This window comes from Elephas maximus, chromosome X (assembly GCF_024166365.1).
Source record: "Elephas maximus indicus isolate mEleMax1 chromosome X, mEleMax1 primary haplotype, whole genome shotgun sequence".
In the NCBI taxonomy this organism is placed as follows: domain Eukaryota; kingdom Metazoa; phylum Chordata; class Mammalia; order Proboscidea; family Elephantidae; genus Elephas; species Elephas maximus.
In genome coordinates, this window is record NC_064846.1 from 6,479,517 (window position 1) to 6,500,453 (window position 20,937).

At 47.4% G+C, this 20,937-nt stretch overlaps 3 protein-coding genes across 6 annotated transcripts in view; 1 reads left to right on the forward strand and 2 right to left on the reverse strand.

Moving 5' to 3' along the window:
- The window catches only part of LOC126069185 (protein EOLA1-like), a 56,451-nt gene that overhangs the window by 29,029 nt on the left and 6,485 nt on the right, over positions 1 to 20,937 (forward strand). The gene's annotated exons all lie outside the window — the stretch shown is intronic.
- The window catches only part of LOC126069182 (heat shock transcription factor, X-linked member 3-like), a 124,031-nt gene that overhangs the window by 22,758 nt on the left and 80,336 nt on the right, over positions 1 to 20,937 (reverse strand). The gene's annotated exons all lie outside the window — the stretch shown is intronic.
- TMEM185A (transmembrane protein 185A) overlaps positions 1 to 20,937 on the reverse strand; it is a 161,607-nt gene that overhangs the window by 1,893 nt on the left and 138,777 nt on the right. The gene's annotated exons all lie outside the window — the stretch shown is intronic.

Consider the following 20,937-nt stretch of genomic DNA (forward strand, 5'->3'; position numbering starts at 1 on the left):
GGAGCAAACAGTGCTTGTTGCACCATTCGCCATAGAAGTAAAATACAAAATACAACTTTCCTTTTCAGAAAGTAGCAGCAGCCATAAATATGGGCGCGTCCTGGCTAAAAAGGGGCCCTTCTCACGGCCGGTTCCCAGCCCCAGACAGGACAGGCTGTTCTAAGTCTCCTGATGGTCTCTGTAGGCATCTCTGTGGGAGTTGGCACCCTGTGAGTTCAAGGGCTCGCCAGCTGCACCAGTGTCCAAGCTGCTGTTATAGGGAAGGGCGGGGCTCTGAATATGAAGACTGTTTCCTCAGAAAGCTCACCTCAAAAGTTAGAAGTGGCACGACGATGGTCATCCAGCTCAGGGCCATTGTTATGTGTGTCCTCCGCTGCTCCGCTATCACATCCATGGAGCGCAGGAACAAGGCGGACCACAGGATGTAGTAGAGGACAACCAGGCACAAAAAGGACATGAGAATCCACAGGGGACACACACAACCTGAGGGGAGGAGGAGAGGCATCTCTGCAGCTTCCACCACAGCAGATGGAGGCGTTGGCAAAGCCCTGCTGGGTCTCTCTAGTTAAGACAGTGCAAGACTACACAGTGCAAGACGGAATAAGGACAGTCCTACCTCAGGGGACAGCTGGGGGGACAGCATAGTGTTTTTAGCACAGAACCTGCACTGGGAATGTTTTCCATGGGTCACTCTGGAGGTAGACAAGCCTTCCTCTGCCCCTACTGCTTGTCAGTCATCCAGTCCTGTTAGCATCCTGGCTCCCTGAGGGCCCAGGGCAGAGCTGTCACCCTGCGGACAGAGACACTCTCTCGCCCTCTCCCTTCACAGGCAGCACTCTGCATCCTGCTCCAGCTACTTGGCAATGTATTTGGGAACTCACTCCCCGGAAACGTCAGCTGCCTAGCTTTCTACAGACCCCCTGGCTAAATTTGTAGATAGACGCCGGGTGCCTACACTCCCCCGTCCATGTCTCCACGCCAGTGCAAGCTCTGTAAGTTGCTGTGGGACCAGAAAGATCTTACTCCACCTCATACAGCCCGCAGGTAACAGTGGAGGCATCAGCTGGCCAGGCTCTTGCATGGCCCCCAGCCCCTTGGACTACTTTCTCAGTTATTCATTTTTCCTTTATTCACCATCATACAGGGAAATTGATTTTTTTCTTTTGTGTACAGTTCTATGACTTTTAACACATATACAGATTCATGTAACCACTGCCACAAGATGGATACAGAACAGTTCTACGGCCCCATAAAACACTCCCATGCTAGCTGCCTTTACTGTTGCACACTCTCCCCACCCATAACCCCTGGCAACCACTATCACTATACTTTTGTCCTGTCTAGAATGTTATATAAATGGAATCAAACAGCATGCAACTTTTTCGCACGGGTTTCTCTCAATCAGCATGCCTTTGAGCTTCATTCCCTTTGTGTGTATATGGACGCTGTGTATATATGGACGCTGTGTGTATACGGACAGGTCCTTCTTTTATATTGCAGAGTGGTATTCAATGGTATAGATTGACCTGTTTGCCTGTCCATTCACTGACTGAAGAGTATCCAGTTTGGAGCTATCACAAATAAAGCTGCTACAAACCTAAGTTTTCATTTCCCTAGGGTAAACACCCACCCACGTATCTGGCACTTTGTCGTACCGTGGGAACTTGAGTGTTTGCTCTGATGCTGGCAGCTATGCCAGCAGTATTTAGGTACCAACAGGGTCACCCATGGCAGACAGGTGTCAGCTTTCAGACTAAGACAGACTAGGAAGAAGGAGCTGGCGGTCTACTTCTGAAAAGAATTAGCTAGCGGAAACCTTATGAATAGCAGCAGAACACTGTCTGATATAGTGCCGGAAGATGAGCCCCTCAGGTTGGAAGGCACTCAGAAGACGACGTGGGAAGAGCTGCCTCCTCAAAGAAGAGTCGACCTTAATGACATGAATGAAGTCAAGCTGTTGGGACCTTCATTTGCTGATGTGGCACGACTCAAAATGAGAAGAAGCAGTTGCAAGCATCAATTAATGATTGGAACATGGAATGTAGAAAGTATGAATCTAGGAAAATAGGAATTCATCAAAGATGTAATGGAATGCATAAATATCAGTATCCTAGGTATTAGCTGAAATGGGCTAGTATTGGCCATTTTGAATCAGACAGTCATATGGTGTGTGTAATAAAAAAAAAAATGGTGTACTATGCCAGAAATGACAACTTGAAGAGGAATACCATTGTATTCATCGTTAAAAAGAACATATCAAGATCTACCCTGAAGCAGAATGCTGTCACTGATAGGATAATATCCATACGCTGAATAGGTACGGTGAAAGGATACAACCTTGATGCACACCTTTCTGATTTTAAACCAGGCAGTATCCCCTTGTTCTGTTCGAATGACTTGTCTCTTGGTCTATGTACAGGTTCCACGTGAGCATACTTAAGTGTTGTGGAATTCCCATTCTTAGCAATCTTATCCATAATTTGTAATGATCCACGCAGTCGAATGCCTTTGTATAGTCAATAAAACACAGGTAAACATCTTTCTGGCATTCTCTTTCAGCCAAGATCCATCTGACATCAGCAATGATATCCCTGGTTCCACGTGCTCTTCTGAATCTGGCTTGAATTTCTGGCTGTTCTGTGCAACCACTTTTCAATCATCAGCAAAATTTTACTTGCCCGTAATGTTAATGATATTATTCGATAATTTCCACATTTGGTTTAATCACCTTTCTTGGGAATAGGCATAAATATGGATCTCTTTCAGACGGGTGGCCAGGTAGCAGCCTTCTAAATTTCCTGGCATAGATGAGTGAGCACTTCCAGCCCTGCATTCATTTGTTGAAACATCTCAGTTGGTATTCCATCAGTACCTGGAACCAACTACCGATCCCTTCTTCGTTTCCAACTTTCACATTCCACTCACCAGTAATTATCAGTGCATCCTAATTGCATGTTTGATCAATTTCAGACTGCAGAAGTTGGTAAAAATCTTCCATTTCTTCATTTTGGCCTTCGAGGTTGGTGCGTAAACTTGAATAATAGTTGTATTACCTGGTCTTCCTTGTAGGCATATGGATACTATCCTATCACTGACAGCGTTGTACTTCAGGATAGATCTTGAAACGTTCTTTCTGACGAAGAATGCAACACCATTCCTCTTCATGTTGTCATTCCCAGCATAGCAGACTATATGATTGTCCAACTGAAAATGGCTAATATCAATCCATTTCAGTTCACTAACGCCTAGGATATCTATGTTTATGCTTTCCATTTCATTTTTTAAATTAACTTTTATTAAGCTTCAAGTGAACATTTACAAATCCAATCGGTCTGTCACATGTAAGTATACATACATCTTACTCCCTTCTCCCACTTGCTCTCCCCCTATTGAGTCAGCCCTTTCAGTCTCTCCTTTCGTGACAATTTTGCCAGCTTCCCTCTCTCTCTATCCTCCCATCCCCCCTCCAGTCAAGAGTTGCCAACACACTCTCCAGTGTCCACCTGATTTAATTAGCTCACTCTTCATCAGCATCTCTCTCTCACCGGCTGACCAGTCCCTTTCATGTCTGATGAGTTGTCTTCGGGGATGGTTCCTGTCCTGTGCCTACAGAAGGTCTGGGGAGCATTGCCGCCGGGATTCCTCTAGTCGCAGTCAGACCATTAAGTATAGTCTTTTTATGAGAATTTGGGGTCTGCATCCCACTGATCTCCTGCTCCCTCAGGAGTTCTCTGTTGTGCTCCCTAACAGGGCAGTCATCGATTGTGGCCGGGCACCAATTAGTTCTTCTGGTCTCAGGATCATGTAGGTCTCTGGTTCATGTGGCCCTTTCTGTCTCTTGGGCTCTTAGTTGTCGTGTGACCTTGGTGTTCTTCATTCTCCTTTGATCCAGGTGGGTTGAGACCAACTGATGCATCTTAGATGGCCGCTTGTTAGCATTTAGGACCCCAGACGCCACATTTCAAAGTGGGATGCAGAATGTTTTCATAATAGAATTATTTTGCCAGTTGACTTAGAAGTCCCCTCAAACCATGTTCCCCAGACCCCTGCCCTGCTCCGCTGACCTTTGAAGCTTTCATTTTATCCCGGAAACCTCTTTGCTTTTAGTCCAGTCCAATTGGGCTGACCGTCCTTGTATTGAGTGTTGTCTTTCCCTTCACCCAAAGCATTTCTTATCTACTGATTGATCAATAAAAAACTCTCTCCCTCCCTCCCTCCCTCCCCCTTCGTAACCACAAAAGTATGTGTTCTTCTCAGTTTTTTCTATTTCTCAAGATCTTATAATAGTGATCTTATACAATATTTGTCTTTTTGCCTCTGACTCATTTCGCTCAGCATAATGCCTTCCAGGTTCCTCCATGTTATGAAATGTTTCACAGATTCGTCACTGTTCTTTATCGATGCGTAGCATTCCATTGTGTGAATATACCACAATTTATTTACCCATTCATCCGTTGACGGACACCTTGGTTGCTTCCAGCTTTTTGCTATTGTAAACAGAGCTGCAATAAACATGGGTGTGCATATATCTGTTGGTGTGAAGGCTCTTGTATCTCTAGGGTATATTCCGAGGAGTGGGATTTCTGGGTTGTATGGTAGTTCTATTTCTAACTGTTTAAGATAACGCCAGATGGATTTCCAAAGTGGTTGTACCATTTTACATTCCCACCAGCAGTATATAAGAGTTCCAATCTCTCTGCAGCCTCTCCAGCATTTATTATGTTGTGTTTTTTGGATTAATGCCAGCCTTGTTGGAGTGAGATGGAATCTCATCGTAGTTTTAATTTGCATTTCTCTAATGGCTAATGATCGGGAGCATTTTCTCATGTATCTGTTGGCTGCCTGAATATCTTCTTTAGTGAAATGTGTGTTCATATCCTTTGCCCACTTCTTGATTGGGTTGTTTGTCTTTTTGTGGTTGAGTTTTGACAGAATCATGTAGATTTTAGAGATCAGGCGCTGGTCTGAGATGTAATAGCTGAAAATTCTTTCCCAGTCTGTAGGTGGTCTTTTTACTAAGTCATTAGATGAGCATAGGTGTTTGATTTTTAGGAGCTCCCAGTTATCTGGTTTCTCTTCATCATTTTTGGTAATGTTTTGTATTCTGTTTATGCCCTGTATTAGGGCTCCTAGGGTTGTCCCTATTTTTTCTTCCCTGATCTTTATCGTTTTAGTCTTTATGTTTAGGTCTTTGATCCACTTGGAGTTAGTTTTTGTGCATGGTGTGAGGTATGGGTCCTGTTTCATTTTTTTGCAAATGGATACCCAGTTATGCCAGCACCATATGTTAAAAAGACTATCTTTTCCCCAATTAACTGACACTGGTCCTTTGTCAAATATCAGCTGCTCATACATGGATGGATTTATATCTGGGTTCTCAATTCTGTCCCATTGGTCTATGTGCCTGTTGTTGTACCAGTACCAGGCTCTTTTGACTACTGTAGCTGTATAATAGGTTCTGAAATCAGGTAGAGTGAGGCCTCCCACTTTCTTCTTCTTTTTCAGTAATGCTTTGCTTATCCGGGGGTTCTTTCCCTTCCATATGAATTCGGTGATTTGTTTCTCTATCCCCTTAAAATATGACATCGAAACGCACTTCCGATCCAAATTCCAATGTCATATTTTAAGGGGATAGAGAAACAAATCACCGAATTCATATGGGGAAGTGCGTTATATGTATAGATGGCTTTTGGTACAATAGACATTTTTACTATGTTAAGTCTTCCTATCCATGAGCAGGGTATGTTTTTCCACTTAAGTATGTCCTTTTGAGTTTCTTGTAGTAGAGCTTTGTAGTTTTCTTTGTATGGGTCTTTTACATCCTTGGTAAGATTTATTCCTAAGTATTTTATCTTCTGGGGGGCTACTGTGAATGGGATTGATTTGGTTATTTCCTCTTCGATGTTCTTTTTGTTGATGTTTGTTGATTCGTTACGTTTCTCTTGGCTTTTATTTTGAGTTATGGAGTTGTGATACCTCTTTGTGGTTACCTTAATATTTACCCTTATTTTTCTAAATAAAACCTAACTTCTATTGTCCTATATCGCCTTGTATCCCTCTCCATATGGCAGTTCTATGCCACCTGTATTTAGTCCCTCTTTTTGATTTTTGTGATCTTTTACATATTGACTTCAATGATTCCCTGTTTTGAGCATTTTTTTAAATTAATATTAATTTGTTTTTGTGATTTTCCTATTTGAGTTGATATCAGGATGTTCTGTTCTGTGACCTTGTGTTGTGCTGGTATCTGATATTATTGGTTTTCTGACCAAACAATTTCCTTTAGTATTTCTTGTAGCTTTGGTTTGGTTTTTGCAAATTTTCTATGCTTGTGTTTATCTGTAAATATCTTAATTTCACCTTCATATTTCAGAGAGAGTTTTGCTGGATATATGATCCTTGGCTGGCAATTTTTCTCCTTCAGTGCTCTGTATATGTCATCCTATTGCCTTCTTGACTGCATGGTTTCTGCTGAGTAGTCTGAACTTATTGATTCTCCCTTGAAGGAGACCTTTCTTTTCTCCCTGGCTGCTTTTAAAATTTTCTCTTTATCTTTGGTTTTGGCAAGTTTGATGATAATATGTCTTGGTGTTTTTCTTTTTGGATCAATCTTAAATGGGGTTCGATGAGTATCTTGGATAGATATCCTTTCGTCTTTCATGATGTCAGGGAAGTTTTCTGTCAGCAGATCTTCAACTATTTTCTCTGTGTTTTCTGTCCTCTCTCCCTGTTCTGGGACTCCAATCACACGCAAGTTATCCTTCTTGATAGAGTCCCACATGATTCTTAGGGTTTCTTCATTTTTTTTAATTCTTTTATCTGATTTTTTTCCAGCTATGTTGGTGTTAATTCCCTGGTCCTCCAGATTTCCCACTCTGCATTCTAATTGCTCGAGTCTGCTCCTCTGACTTCCTATTGCATTGTCTAATTCTGTAATTTTATTGTTAATCTTTTGGATTTCTGCATGCTGTCTCTCTATGGATTCTTGCAACTTGTTAATTTTTCCACTATGTTCTTGAATAATCTTTTTGAGTTCTTCAACTGTTTTATCAGTGTGTTCCTTGGCTTTTTCTGCAGTTTGCCTTATTTCATTTCCGAGGTCAACCCTGATGTCTTGAAGCAGTCTGTAAATTAGTTTTTCATATTCTGTATCTGATAATTCCAGGATTGTATCTTCATTTGGGAAAGATTTTGATTCTTTTGTTTGGGGGGTTGTAGAAGCTGTCATGGTCTGCTTCTTCATGTGGTTTGATATTGACTGCTGTCTCCGAGCCATCACTAAAATATTTTAATTTAAATTAAAAATATAGTAGTGATTTATTCTATATTTGCTCACTGAGTCTTATCTTGTTTTGTTTTCTTTCAATATACGTGGATGGGCTACTAGATTGTGCTGTCTTGTTTGTTATAGCCCTTGACTTACTTATGACCTATTACCAGCTGGTTTGGGCTGTTGCCAGATATATATGCCTGAGTCTATTCACTATTCTTGAGTAGAATCTGATTTTGGGCCATCAAGTGTGTGCTGCACCGTAACACCTATCCACCTCGAGAAGTAGTGGTGATAGTTGTGTGCACCAGATTCTATTAGCAGCTGGGGTTCACACTCCAGGGGGGGCAGGATGCTGACAGGCTTCCCCCAAGTGTCAGTGAGGTAGGTGTGTCTCTATTCCTGCAGCACCTTGGTGGTAGGGCTCTGCAGCTGTACCTTAGGCCCCCAATGCAAGTACCTCTACTGATTGGTAGGTGTCACCCTCCTTAGACCCCTAAGGCAAGAGGCTAGGTGGTCTGGGGGGAGCTTCAGCCCTCAGTTCCCTGTTGTGGGTCAGTTAGGGCTGTGTTGAATAAGCAGAGATATCAGACCTGGGAAACTTGTTTTTCCAGTAAATCCACTAAAAAAAATGCAGTCAGATCCCTATCAGAACTGCCTTTGCATTATTATAGCCACCTTGTTCCCTGTAAGGATGAAAGCCCGAGATTTGGATCATATATGCTTGGCTGGAGCTGGTTCTGTGTTTTTAGTCCAATTAGGGAAGGATTTTTGGTCCCTGGGTTTTTTGTGGTTGCTTCTGTCAGGCTGGAAGAATGGGTTAGGAAAAGACCAGGAAAAAAAAAAAAAGGGAAAAGCAAAGCCGCGGAGCCGGAGCCGTTCTCCCTCTGGCTCAGGAAATTCCAATGTTAATGAAGCCGCCTGGGAAGGGTGGGGGAGGGCTCAGGAGAGGGTACACCCCATAATAAAGCCAAAGTTGCTTATCTTGCTTGGGATGACTATTTCATCTGAGATTCCCGAGGGGCATGTCGCCTATGTGTGCTGGCTGTGTGGAGATTGTCCCCGAGGGTCTGGCCCGCTGAAGCCGTGGTCAGATCCTCCACTGCCAGTCCAAAGCCCAGCGTCAAGGTTCCCCTGCTGGGACGCTGCACTCCCAGCTCCAAAATCAGTCGCTGCCTCCCGGGGACTTCTCGTCCCGCCAGCCGCGTCACCGTGCTGCCTCCGTGGACCGGCTGGGCCCCCTCCCGGGGTTAGTTCAGGGGAGTAGGGCTGCACCCCGTGTTTGCGCCGTGACCGGATGCTGTGTTCAGCCCCCCTGTGCCCAGTCCAAAGCCCGGCGCCAAGGTTCCCCGGCTGGGACGCTGCACTCCCGGCTCCAAAACCAGTCACTGCCTCCCGGGGACTTCTCCTCCCACCAGCCGCGTTGCCAGGCCGCCCACGCAGACCGCCTGGGCCCCCTCCTGGGGTCAGTTCAGGGGGGTAGGGCTGTGCCCCGTGTTTGCGCCGTCACAAGATGTTGTGTTCAGGTCCCCTGGGCCCAGTCCTAAGCCCGGCGCCAAGGTTACCTGACTGGGACACTGGCTCCAGGCTCCAAAAACAGTCGGGGCTTCTCCGTAGTTGTTCGTTCTCCGTCTCTGTCAGTCAGGTCAACTCTTTAAATCTGTGTTTGTTGTTCAGGGTTCGTAGATTGTCATGTATGTGATCGATTCACTTGTTTTTCCGAGCCTTTATTGCAAGAGGGATCCGAGGTAGCATCTACCTAGTCAGCCATCTTGGCCCCCCCACTGTATATAAGTTTTTATGTGAGAGACTGACTTGATTTGTAAACTTTCACTTAAAGCACAAGAAAAATTATTTTAAAAAGTGATCTTAAAAAAATAATCCTAAAAATGTCACTTTCAAAAACAAATACGAAACCATTGAAAAAAAAAAAGAAAACTACAAGACACTCCTGCAAGAAACCAAAAGAGACCTACATAAGTGGAAAAACATACTTTGCTCAGAGATAGGAAGACTCAACACTGTGATAATGTCTATTCTACCAAAAGCCATCTACAGATACAACGCAACCCCAATCCAAATTTCAGTGGCATTTTTTAATGAGATGGAGAAACAAGTCACCAACTTCATATGGAAAGGGTAGAGCCCCGGATAAGTAAAGCATTACTGAAAAAGAAGAACAAAGTGGGAGGCCTCGCACTACCTGATTTTAGAAACTATTATACCACTATGATAGTCAAAACAGCCTGGTACTGGTACAACAACAGATACACAGACCAGTGGATCAGAATTGGGAATCCAGATGTAAATTCATCTACATAGGAGCAGGTGGTATTTGACAAAGGCCTAAAGTCAGTTGAATGGGGAAAAGAGAGTCTCTTTAACAAATGGTGGTGGCATAACTGGATATCCATCTGCAAAAAATGAGACAAGATCCATACCTCACACCATGCACAAAAACTAACTCAAAATGGATCAGAGACCTAAATACAAAATCTAAAATGATAAAGATCACGGCAGAAAAAATGGGGACAATGAGAGGAGCCCTAATACACGGCATAAACAGTATACAACGCACTACTAAGAATGCACAAACACCAGAAGAGAAACTAGATAACCGGGAGCTCCTAAAAATCAAACGCTTATGCTTGTCAAAAGAATTCGCCAAAGGAGTAAAAAGCCAATCTACAGCCTGGGAAAAATTTTTTTGCTACAACAAATCTAACTGATGCCTGATCTCTAAAATCTACACGATACTGCAAAACCTCAACGACAAAAAGACAAAAGGCCAATTAAAAAATGGGCAAAGGATATGAGCAGGCACTTCACCAAAGAAGACATTCAAGTGGGTAACAGATACATGAGGAAATAAACGCTCTAGATCATTAGGCATTAGAGAAATGCAAATCAAAGCTACAGTGAGATAGCTTCTCACCCCAACAAGGCTAGCTTAATCCAAAAAACACAAAATAATAAATGTTGGAGAGGCTGTGGAGAGACTGTAATACTTATACACTGCTGGTGGGAATATCAAATGGTACAACCACTTTGGAAATCAATTTGGCACTTCCATAAAAAGCTAGAAATACTCCTGTCTGGAGTCGAGATGAGAAGACAGAGAGGGACAGAAGCTAACTGAATGGATATGGGGGAAAACAGGCTGGAGAGGAGGAGTGTGCTGTCTAACTAGGGGAAGAGCAGCTAGGAGTACAGAGCAAGGCGTATATAATTTTGTGTACAAGAGACTGAATTGCTTTGTAAACTTTCACTAAAGCGCAATTTTAAAAAATTCAACTTAAAGACAAAAAAGCTAGAAATAGAACTACCATACGATTCAGCAATCTCCCTCCTTCAAATATATCCTAGAGAAATAAGAGCCCTCACACAAATATATATATGCATACTCATGTTCATTGCAGCACTGTTTACAATAGCAAAAAGGTGGAAACAACCTAGGTGCCCATCAATGGAAGAATGGATAAACAAATTATGGTATATCTACACAATGGAATACCGTGCAATGATAGAGAACAATGATGAATCCGTGAAACATCTCCTAACATGGATGAATCTGGAAGGCATTATGCTGAGTGAAATTAGTCAGTCACAAAAGGACAAATATTGCATGAAACCACTATTATAAGAACTCAAGAAAAGGTTTAAACACAGAAGAAAACATTCTTTGATGGTTAGGAGAGGGGGAGGGTGGGAGAGAGGTATTCTCTAACTAGACAGTAGAGAAGAAAATATGAGCCCAAGAGACAGAAAGGGCCACATAAACCAGAGACTCCATCAGCCTGAGACCAGAAGAACTAGATGGTGCCCGGCTACCACCAATAACTGCCCTTGACAGGGAACACAACAGAGAGTCCCTCACGAAGCAGGAGAAAAGTACAGTGCAGAACTCAAGTTCTAGTAAACAGACCAGACTTAATGGACTGACTGAGACTGGAGGGACCCGAGAGGTCCTGGCCCCTGGACTCTCTGTAGCCCAAAACTAAAACCATTCCTGAAGCCAACTCTTCAGACAAAGATTAGACGGGAGTATAAGACTTCAAATGAAACTGGTGAGGAGTGTACTCCTTAGCTCAAGTAGATGCCAAGCCAAGCCAATCCAGTGCCGTTGAGTGGATTCCGACTCACAGCGACCCTATAGGACAGAGTAGAACTGCCCCATAGAGTTTTCAAGGAGCGCCTGGCGGATTCAAACTGCCGACCCTTTGGTTAGCAGCCGTAGCACGTAACCACTAGGCCACCAGGGTTTCCTCAAGTAGATAGGTGAGACTAAATGGGCAGCTCCTGTCCGGAGGCAAGATGAGAAGGCAGAGGGGGACAGGAGCTGGCTGAATGGACACGGGAAATACAGGGTGGAGAGGAGGAATGTGCTGTCACATTGTAGGGAGAGCAGCTAGGGTCATATAACCACGTGAGTGTAAGCTTTTGTATGAGAAACTGATGGGAATTGTAAGCTTTCACTTTAAGCAAAAAAAAAAAAAAATCCCCTGAAGTCTCCTGAAAACCAACTGCTAAGTTGTCTTCAAACCAACAGTTTAGCTTAAATAGTAAAGAATGTCTGCCTTGGGCATTGTGCTCTTTTAAGAACTACCTACATGGGATCAAACTGACAGCAGGAACTCCAAAGATTAGGCAGGAAACTCAGGGGGCAGTGAGTTTATGTTAACGGGGGGGGGGGGGGGGGGCGGGGGGGCGAACAACTCAGAAAAGGAGGGTGAGAATGTTTGCAGAAGTTGAATTCTGCATGTAGGAACTGTTTAATTGGTGTATTTTCACTGTGTATATTCTCAGCAGGAAACCCTGTCACATTTGTCCTTCATACAGTGATTGTAGTATTGGAACAAAAAGTATATTTGTGGCTCGTCTCAGGTCAGCTAGCACTATATCAACCCCAGCTTTTAGGGGGATCAAATCTGACTTTACAGGTAACTTCATGGTTGAACAGCCGCTCTCTTGCCACTCCATCCCTGAGAAGAAAACATTCATGATTGTCTTGAGGTCCTTGATGCTGTTTATTCAAGTCAACCCAATCTGCAAGATGAACCCCGCTCGGTCCAGACAATACCTTGTTCACTAATGGTAGCAGTTTTGTGCAAAAGGGAGTCTGGCATGCAGGGTATGTGACTGCCTCTTTATCAGCTTTTATTGAAAGCAAACCCTTACCAGTGGGCACCTTGGCCCAGAAGGCCGAGCTCGTTGCCATGATAAGAGCCTTGGAACTGGCAAAAGGGAAGAGAATCACCAGACACACTGACTCTAATTTTGTATTCAAATCTCTGCATGCACATGGAGCCTTATGGAAAGAAAGGGTCTCCTGAACGTCGGAGGCAAAATTATTAAGTATGGAACCGAACTGTCACAACTTTTGGACACGGTCCTAAAACCCCAAGAAGTGGCAGTAGTGTACTGCCAAGCTCACCAAAAAGGAAATACCACAATAAGACAAGGAAACCATGCAGCCAACTGGGAAGTTAAGCGAGTGGCTGCTAGTGCCCGGCCAATTTGTGCTCTCCTTCCAACCAGCTCCACACCAGACAAACCCCCGCCCCAATATACTCAAGAAGGTCTACACAGAGCCCAAGACTGGGGTGCAACCCAAGACAGTCAGGCCTGGAAACACACCCCTGACAGTAAGATTTTTATTCATGCCAATCAAGTCTTTAATTTGAGTTTTCATTTACATCAGGCTTTGAGTAATTTCACCATTTTTATACAAATAAAGAAAGAGTTACAGTATTCTGATATTTATACTTGGGGGCCTGTTACAAGATTCAGAGACAGAGAGATGTATACTCTTCAGCTTTCCTTGGTAACGAATGCCTCTAACTGTGTGATGCTCTCGAGATGTCAAACGAATTGTGTTGATTTAGGAAGAAACAACCATAGGAATTGTGGTTTCATTGACAGCGTGACATATGCCACTACTCATGTGAAGCTCCCTTCAGGTTGGTTCCTACTCTGCAGAAGTACTGCTTAACCTTATATCCCTGCTAATGCCTACCAATGGGCCCTGTTTAGTGGGGCATTTGGCTATGATCTTGCCTCTCAAGAGATTCCTCCAAAATAGGGTCACTAGAGATCTTGTCCTACATGCAACCTGTAATGATAATCGATGCTTGTTAAGTGAAGTTGAAAACATCTCCTATACTGCAATCTTGGCTTGTTTCCCAGGTTTAAAGGTTGGGGCTTATCAAGAAATAGAACATCTAGCTTACCTCAGTACAAAATCACTGAATGCCACATCACAAGCCATAGATGCTGTCATGGATTGAACTGTGTCCCCCCAAAATATGTGTCAACCTGGCTAGGCCATGATTCCCAGTACTGTGTGGTTATCTTCTGTTTTGTAATTGATATAATGTTCCTATATGTTGTAAATCCTAATCTCTGTCTGTGGTTAATGAGGCAAGACTGGATTCCCTTGAAGAAGATTAGGGTGGGATGTAACACCCTTGCTCAGGTCACATCCCTGATCCAATGGAAAGAGAGTTTCCATGGGGTGTGGCCTGCACCACCTTTTATCTTACAAGAGATAAAAGCAAGAAAGGGAGCAGAGAGGAAGGACCTCATATCATCAAGAAAGAAGCACCAGGAGCAGAGCACGTCCTTTGTAACAGGGGTTCCTGCACAGAGGAGCTCCTAATACAGGGGAAGACTGGCAAGAAGGACCTTCCTCCAGAGCTGACAGAGAGAGAAAGCCTTCCCCTGGAGCTGACACCCTGAATTTGGGACTTTTAGCCTACTTCACTGTCAAGAAATAAATTTCTCTTTGTTAAAACCATCCACTTTTGGTATTTCTGTGACAGCAGCACTAGATGACCAAGACAGATGCTATTAGCCAGGAACTAGGACAGGCCAGAGAAGTTGTTTTAGAAAATAGATCTACTTTAGATTTCTTGCTTCTATGATACAACGACACTTGTCAAGAATTCAAAGGAATATGTTGTTTAAACTTTATGGATAACTCCGAACTCATTGAACGAAAGGTGAATTGTGCAAAAGATGAGCTAGAAAAAGTAAAGATACGTGAAGGATTTGATTTTTCTTGGCTGACCTCTTGGCTGCCTGATCTTACCTGGCTAAAAGCCATATTCATTAGTGGAATTGGACTGGTCGCTATAGGCCTGTTAATCTGTTGCTGTCTCCAATTCATGCCTGTATGTGGGATGTACCCATTGCTGTCAAGTAGATTCTACTCAAAGCGACCCTATAGGAGAGAGTAGAACCCCCCCACGGAATTTCCAAGGAGCGCCTCGTGGGTTCAAACTACTGACCTCTTGGTTAACAGCCATAACACTTAACCACTACACCACCTGGGTTTCTGCCAACATGTTACTATGGTCTAATTGTAGCTAGTGTCTTTTTTTGGCTTTTTTTTTCTTTGTGGTAAATACATATGTAAGAAAACATTTGAAAATTCAACATTTTTTACATGCACAGTCTACTGACTTGAACCGTGTTCATCATGTTGTCCAACCATCACCATCATCTGTTTCCAAATGTTTCCATCACCCTTAGCAGAAGCTCAGTGCCCCCAAGCCATGAGTCTCCCTCCCCGCCTCCCTCCCACCTGCCCGCCCTGGTAACCACTAACAAACTTGGGTCTCTATATATTGGCCTAGTCTCGGTATTTTCTATACGTGGGATCATAAGATACCCGTCCCTTTGTGACCGCCTTATTTCACTCAGCATAATGCTTTCAAGGTTCATCCATGTTGTAGCATGTATCAGGAGCAACAAAAGACAAAACTGAGAAATAGGACCTCATCAAAATTAAAAATATTTGTTCATCAAAGTACTTTATCAACCAAATGAAGACAACCTACAGTCTGGAAGAAAATCTGGGGGACCCACATACCTGATAAGGGTTTAATAGCTAATGCCTTTTTATACACAGAGCAGGCCTCTTTCCTCAGCCTTCTGCAAGAATTCATTTGTGTGGATTCTAGGTGGGTGAGAGAACATGCCCTTGTTCTCTTGTCTTGCCTTCACCCACCATCCTCTTCCCAAGGTGACATTTCCAGAGCCATTTCCCGAATGCTGCCACAGTCCAGGCCATCCGTGAGCCCTCCCAAGGAAACCACATCATACCTTCTTTCCGCAGGTCAGTCAGTGGCAGTCAGGGGGCCACACGGGACAAATCACCTCTCTGGTGGGGTCCTGGCAGGATCTCACCCCAACACCCTCCATCCCCCACCTTCCACTCTCCACAGTGCATTTTAAAGTCAGGAGCAAAAACTGGAAACCTCAGCACAAGCCAGGAAAAAGACGCAGCCTTAAGGTTCCTCCAAAGGAAAAGACCCCTTTCCAGGTCACCAACGACAGGCACCCACTGCTGGGAAGATCTTCTCTTCTGGAGCAGGCTGCCCCTGAGCCACTGGGAGCCTCCCTCTTGCTCATCAACGCGCCCCTGGGGGAGACACACAGCCTGACCCCCCGAAGCAAATGACTGACTCACCAACCAAGTGAAATCGGTGAAGTTTTCTCAGGAAAAGAACCAACGGTTTGCCTTAAAAATATATGCTTACAATGAAAACCAAGTTTAGGCATTGGCCTGATGCCCACAAAACACAGTCCAGACTCCTTAGGGTGGCCTTTAGGAAACGGAGCCCCCTGAGTGTCCTAGCCTCACCTCCCACGACCTCCCTCCAGCCATGAAACCTTCTTCAGTTGCCTGAAGGTATCTGACCCTTTCAGCCTGCACTTCCCTCACCTTCCACCTAACGAAATTCTTTTTACCTTCAAGACTCAGCTCGAATGCCCGTCGCCCTCAGTAATGCCTCCCCTCCTCTGGGCTCCTTACCCAGGGTGAGCGGTTCCTGCCTCTTCACGCTTACCTGCCTCAGTCAGCCTCATTTTAGACTCTGAGGTTTAGATTTCTGCCTGTAAGACACCAGCCCTATGAGTGACAAGGAGAGGAGTGTGTACCTTCGAAGAGCCTCTTACATGACAGGAGAGACAGTGGTGTCCACTTTGCAAGATGATGCTCTTGTCCTCAGATGTGCTCTCTCCCTTCCGGCTGGGTTTTCGCTGATGATAATAGACCATGGTGATGCCCAGGTAACAATGTCCTGGAAACAAATCCCTTTCAGAACCGAGGCATTGTCTGATGAACAAAACAGGTCAAGCACCGCCCACGAAGTGGGCTACAGGATGAAGTGGCTGTTCTGCCTACCTCAGAGAAGATGCCGGGGCCTTCACCTCCATTGCTCAGCCCACACCCTCTGGACACCCATTCTGGGTATAAGCTCATTCATTCCGTTAATACAGATGGGGCAGCCTACTGTGGGCCAGGCACTACAAGGGCCTGACCATCTGTGCCCAAGGCGGCCCCCATAGAGGGTGGCCCTTGCCCTCTGGGGGGCTGGTAGAGACTTTGTCAGGTTGGCATCTTGGCCAGAAGACACACCCTGCCCAAGCCTGCTCCCTTCCTTTTCCTTTAACAGATATTACTCCCAGTAAGGCTTTGGCTCTCCTAACTCTCTCTCAGGGTTGGCTTCCCGGAGCACTCGGCCCAAGACAGTTGGTTCTGGAGTGGTCCAAGAACACAGGAGGGAAGATGGGGTCTTAGTACAGGTTCACTCACCGCCTGCCCAGCTGGTAAGGAGGATCCCATCCCTGGAGGAAGCAGTGTGCAGACAGCCCCGGACACAGGGTGGCAGCCTAGTGGTTGGAGTTTTCAGGTTAGAACTTCAAGTCTGCTGGCAGGTTGAGGAGATCCAGGCCTATGGAATGTACAGGAGTGACATTGGTATGCAGTGACTCAGCAAACTCTGTCTCAGCGTCAACTTCAGGAGAACCCCCTGTGCTAGGCTTTCTGAGAGAGGGTGTCCCTGGAGAATGCAATACATGGCAGAATGAGCTGCAGAGCTAGGGAGATGTCTTCCAAGAACCTTTCAGACTAGGGGGTATTCCTTTGCATTGACTGTAACAAGAGCAGATAGGCAAGCAGCAGGAAAGGGACTGGGGCCCGGAGGACACCACCGTGTGTATGGAATTGAAACCAAGACAGAGTTTCAACCTGGACATTTTCACAGGGCGCTATGGATTGAACTGTCCCCCCAATATGTGTTGGAATCCTCACCCCTGTACCTGTGGATGTGATCCTTTTGGAAATAGGATTTTCTTCCTTATGCTGAAAGGCAGCCCTGGTGGTGCAGTGGTTCAAATGCTTGGCTGCTAACCAAAAGGTTGTCGGTTAGAACCCGCCAGCCACTCCGCGGGAGAAAGACACGGCAGTCGGCTTCCATAAAGATTTACAGCCTTGGAAACCCTATGGGACAGTTCTACTCTGTCCTAAAGCGTTGCTATAAGTTGGAATTAACTCAATAGCAGTGGCGGGGGGGGGGTCCTAAATCTAATCACTTCTGAGGACTACAAAGAGCAGAATGGACAACAGTATCACATATATCGGGGAACACAGGTGCCACGTGAGAATGGTCTACAAGCCATGGAACCCAGGAAGGCCCAGTACTACTGACAATGAAGGAATCGACATGGCCGTGACCGTGATTTGGAATTTAGCCTCCAGAGCTGTGAGAAAATAAATTCCCATTTTTTAATGCCCCCGACTTGTGCTATTTCTATTACAGCAGCACTAGGAAACTAAGACACAGGAGTAGCCAGATGCCCCCCTCCCCAACACAAGTGAAGCGACTTCCCCTGGGACCACCCCGTGCGGCAGCCAACTGGCAGGACAGCCAATGGCAGCCACCACACTGGGGCTCTCCCTGCCTAGGACCCAAGTTCAGACATTCCCCATTCAGCTATGTCCTCCCGCTTCTCAGCTGACATGTGAGATGGACGAGCTGGGCGGCTTAGAACAGGGAGCCCCCACATACTCCACCCACAGCTTCCTCCAAGTAAAGCCATCTACTGTGGGTCTCCAGCCCATTAGGAAAGTCCTAGCTCTCCAAACAACAGGGTGGGGGAGTGGGAGCAACAGTGCCCACCCTTCAGAGGACCCTCAGAACATAACCGGAAACCTCCATGAGGAGGTTCAGGATCTCCAGGCAGAAGCTGGTAACACTAGTGGGGCTGGGGCCCGAGGGGGAATTATGGGAGGTGGGCCTGGTGATTGTTAAGGCCCGCTGAAGCCCTAAGGCCTCACATCCCGGGTAAAAGGCCCTCTCTGCCCCTCACCTCATCCCAGCCTTCCTGTTTCCTCGAGCTGCTCCAAGGACAGAGCAGGTGCCTCTCACTGGAAAAGAAGACAAAGGGTCCTCTGTTGAGGCAGCCAGCATTTACTGAGCAACGACTCTATCCCCGGCACCCGACTTAAAGAGTACTGAGCGAGACACAGTCCTCACCCTCGAGGGGCTCAGTGACCCCCAGCCACAGGCCCTTAGAGAACTACTCCAGGCCTGCATGATGATGGACGCTAACCGAGAAAGGAACAACATGCTAGGAGAGCTCGGAGGCAAAAGGGCCTGATGCTTTGGGGGGTGGGGCACAGAGTGTGCTGCCACAGTCAGGCCTTGAAGGAGGACTGGAGTTTGCTGGGGAGGAGGAGGCAGCCACCCAGGCTGTGAACAGCAGGGCCAAGCAGGGACTGGGGGAAGACTGTAAGGATCCCTCCATCCCCTCCCCCTACCAAAAAAAAAAAACAACAACACTACCAGGGGTTTGGGCCTCAAACAGAAGTCTTGCCAAGGTTTCAAAAGGGGACTGGTGAGGACAGATTTGACTTTACGAACTGAACTGGAGGAGGGAGGAGGCCTGCTCTGAGGGAGGACAGACAGGAGGCCACAGGCCAGGTAGGAGCTCCTGACCTGTAAGAACATGCTGAGGCCTGACGTTAGGAGGGGGCTGTGGGGATGCAGGACAGAAGCACGTGTTTTCACCAGGTATCTCAGAGGCCAGGACAGACCGCTTGGTTAGAGGGCAGGAGCAAAGCAGGGCGCCTGGAGTGGTCCGGGCAGCCCTAGCGACATGCAGAGGAGGGAGAGCAGGTCTGATGGGGCAGTTGGAATGTTCTGGTCCTGTCGGGTCTGAGGGGCATCAGGACACCCAAAGAGAGCGGGTTTTCCTCCTTGATGCAGACGCTCCTGGGGACCCCACCGACAGTGACTTCCAGGAAGGAAGCCGGCCCCGGGGGACTCGGCCCTGTGATGAAGGACCAGCCTAGAGGTCCCCAGACCCCAGGCCAGTTCGCATCCCTCTCCCTGCCTCGATGCCCTCTAGGTCCACAAGGGCGGCTGGGCTAGGTCGCTGAGGACCCCGGGGGCTGTCCGTTGGGCTTTTGCCTGGAGTGCAAGCACGAGCTGCACGCTCAGATCGTAAGGGCTAAAAGGGTACCACCTGTCTGGGCTTCTGACCCTGAAAGAACCACCAGAGCACAGACTCCTGCAGTACAGCTTGGTCTTATCATCCTGCCCTGCTCCTCTCGCAGCCACACCCCTCAGCGCCTTCGCGGAATCCCGCCCCAAAACCCCGCCCACAGCCCCTCCCCGAAGCACCGTCCCTCAGCCCCGCCCACAGACCCACCACACCTCGGCCACAGCCCCGCCCTCAGTCCCTCCCCCAGGCACCTACCAGCAGACCCGCCCCACGGCCACGCCCACAGCCCCGCCCCACAGCAACACCAGAGCTCCTCCTAGACAGGGTACCTCCCTGAAGCCCCGCCCACTGACCCATCCTACAGCCCCGCCCTGAGGCCCCGCCCACATTCTCTCCCCAAATTGCAATCCCGCAGCCCCGCCACGGCCCCGCCCCACGGGAACTCCAGAGCTCCTACTGGAGCCCCGCCCTGAGGCCCCGCCAACAGTCCCTCCCCAAAGCGCAATCCCGCAGCCCCGCCCCCGCGGCCCCGCCCCCCGCGGCCCCGCCCACAGCCCCGCCACCCACAGCCCCGCCCCACCGCAACACCTTAGCTCCTCCTGGACCGCGGCCCCTGCTCTCCCTCAGCAGACATCCGTGCCACAGCTCCTCCTCCCCACAGCCGCGCCCCACTCGTCCAGCACCCCTGCCCCGCAAAAACATCACAACTCCTCCTCCTCCTCATGGCCGCGCTGCCTGGTGGCTCCCTTATTCACGTCCTACAGCCCCGCCCGGAAGGAACGTTAGGGCTCAACCGCAACAGTCGCGCCCCGCCCCTCCCGCATACCTGCCGCACAGCTCCGTCCTGCTCCTGCCTCAGCCCCGCGGCTACCTCAGAGCTCCTCTCCTCACAGCCACGCCCTGCTTCTCCTGCAGCCCCGCGCCACTGCTCTTAGAGTCCCGACCCAAACAGCCGACCCAATGCTCCCGCAACCCTCCGCACAGATATTCCGCCACACAGATATTCTGCCCCACAGATCCTCTCCACCACAGCCCCTTCCCGCCTTGGCTTTATTCAGCCCCGCCCCTCGCCTTAAACCTTCCGCAACTCCACCCCACAGCCTGTCACAAGCACCGCCCGAAGCCCCACCTCCGCACAGCCTGCCACTCTCCGCCCCCAGCCCCGCCCCACAGCTCCACCCGACTCCGCCTCTCGCATTTCCGCCTAGGTCGGCCCCCAGCCCAGCCCCGTAACCCCACTTCCTGTGACCCCGCCCCACAGAGCGTAGGAACGCCTCCTCCCTGCAGCCCCGCCCCTCAGCTCAACATCCACTAACACCTCCCCACAGCACCGCCCTAGTCCTCCATCTTACTCTATTTGCATTTCTGCCTGT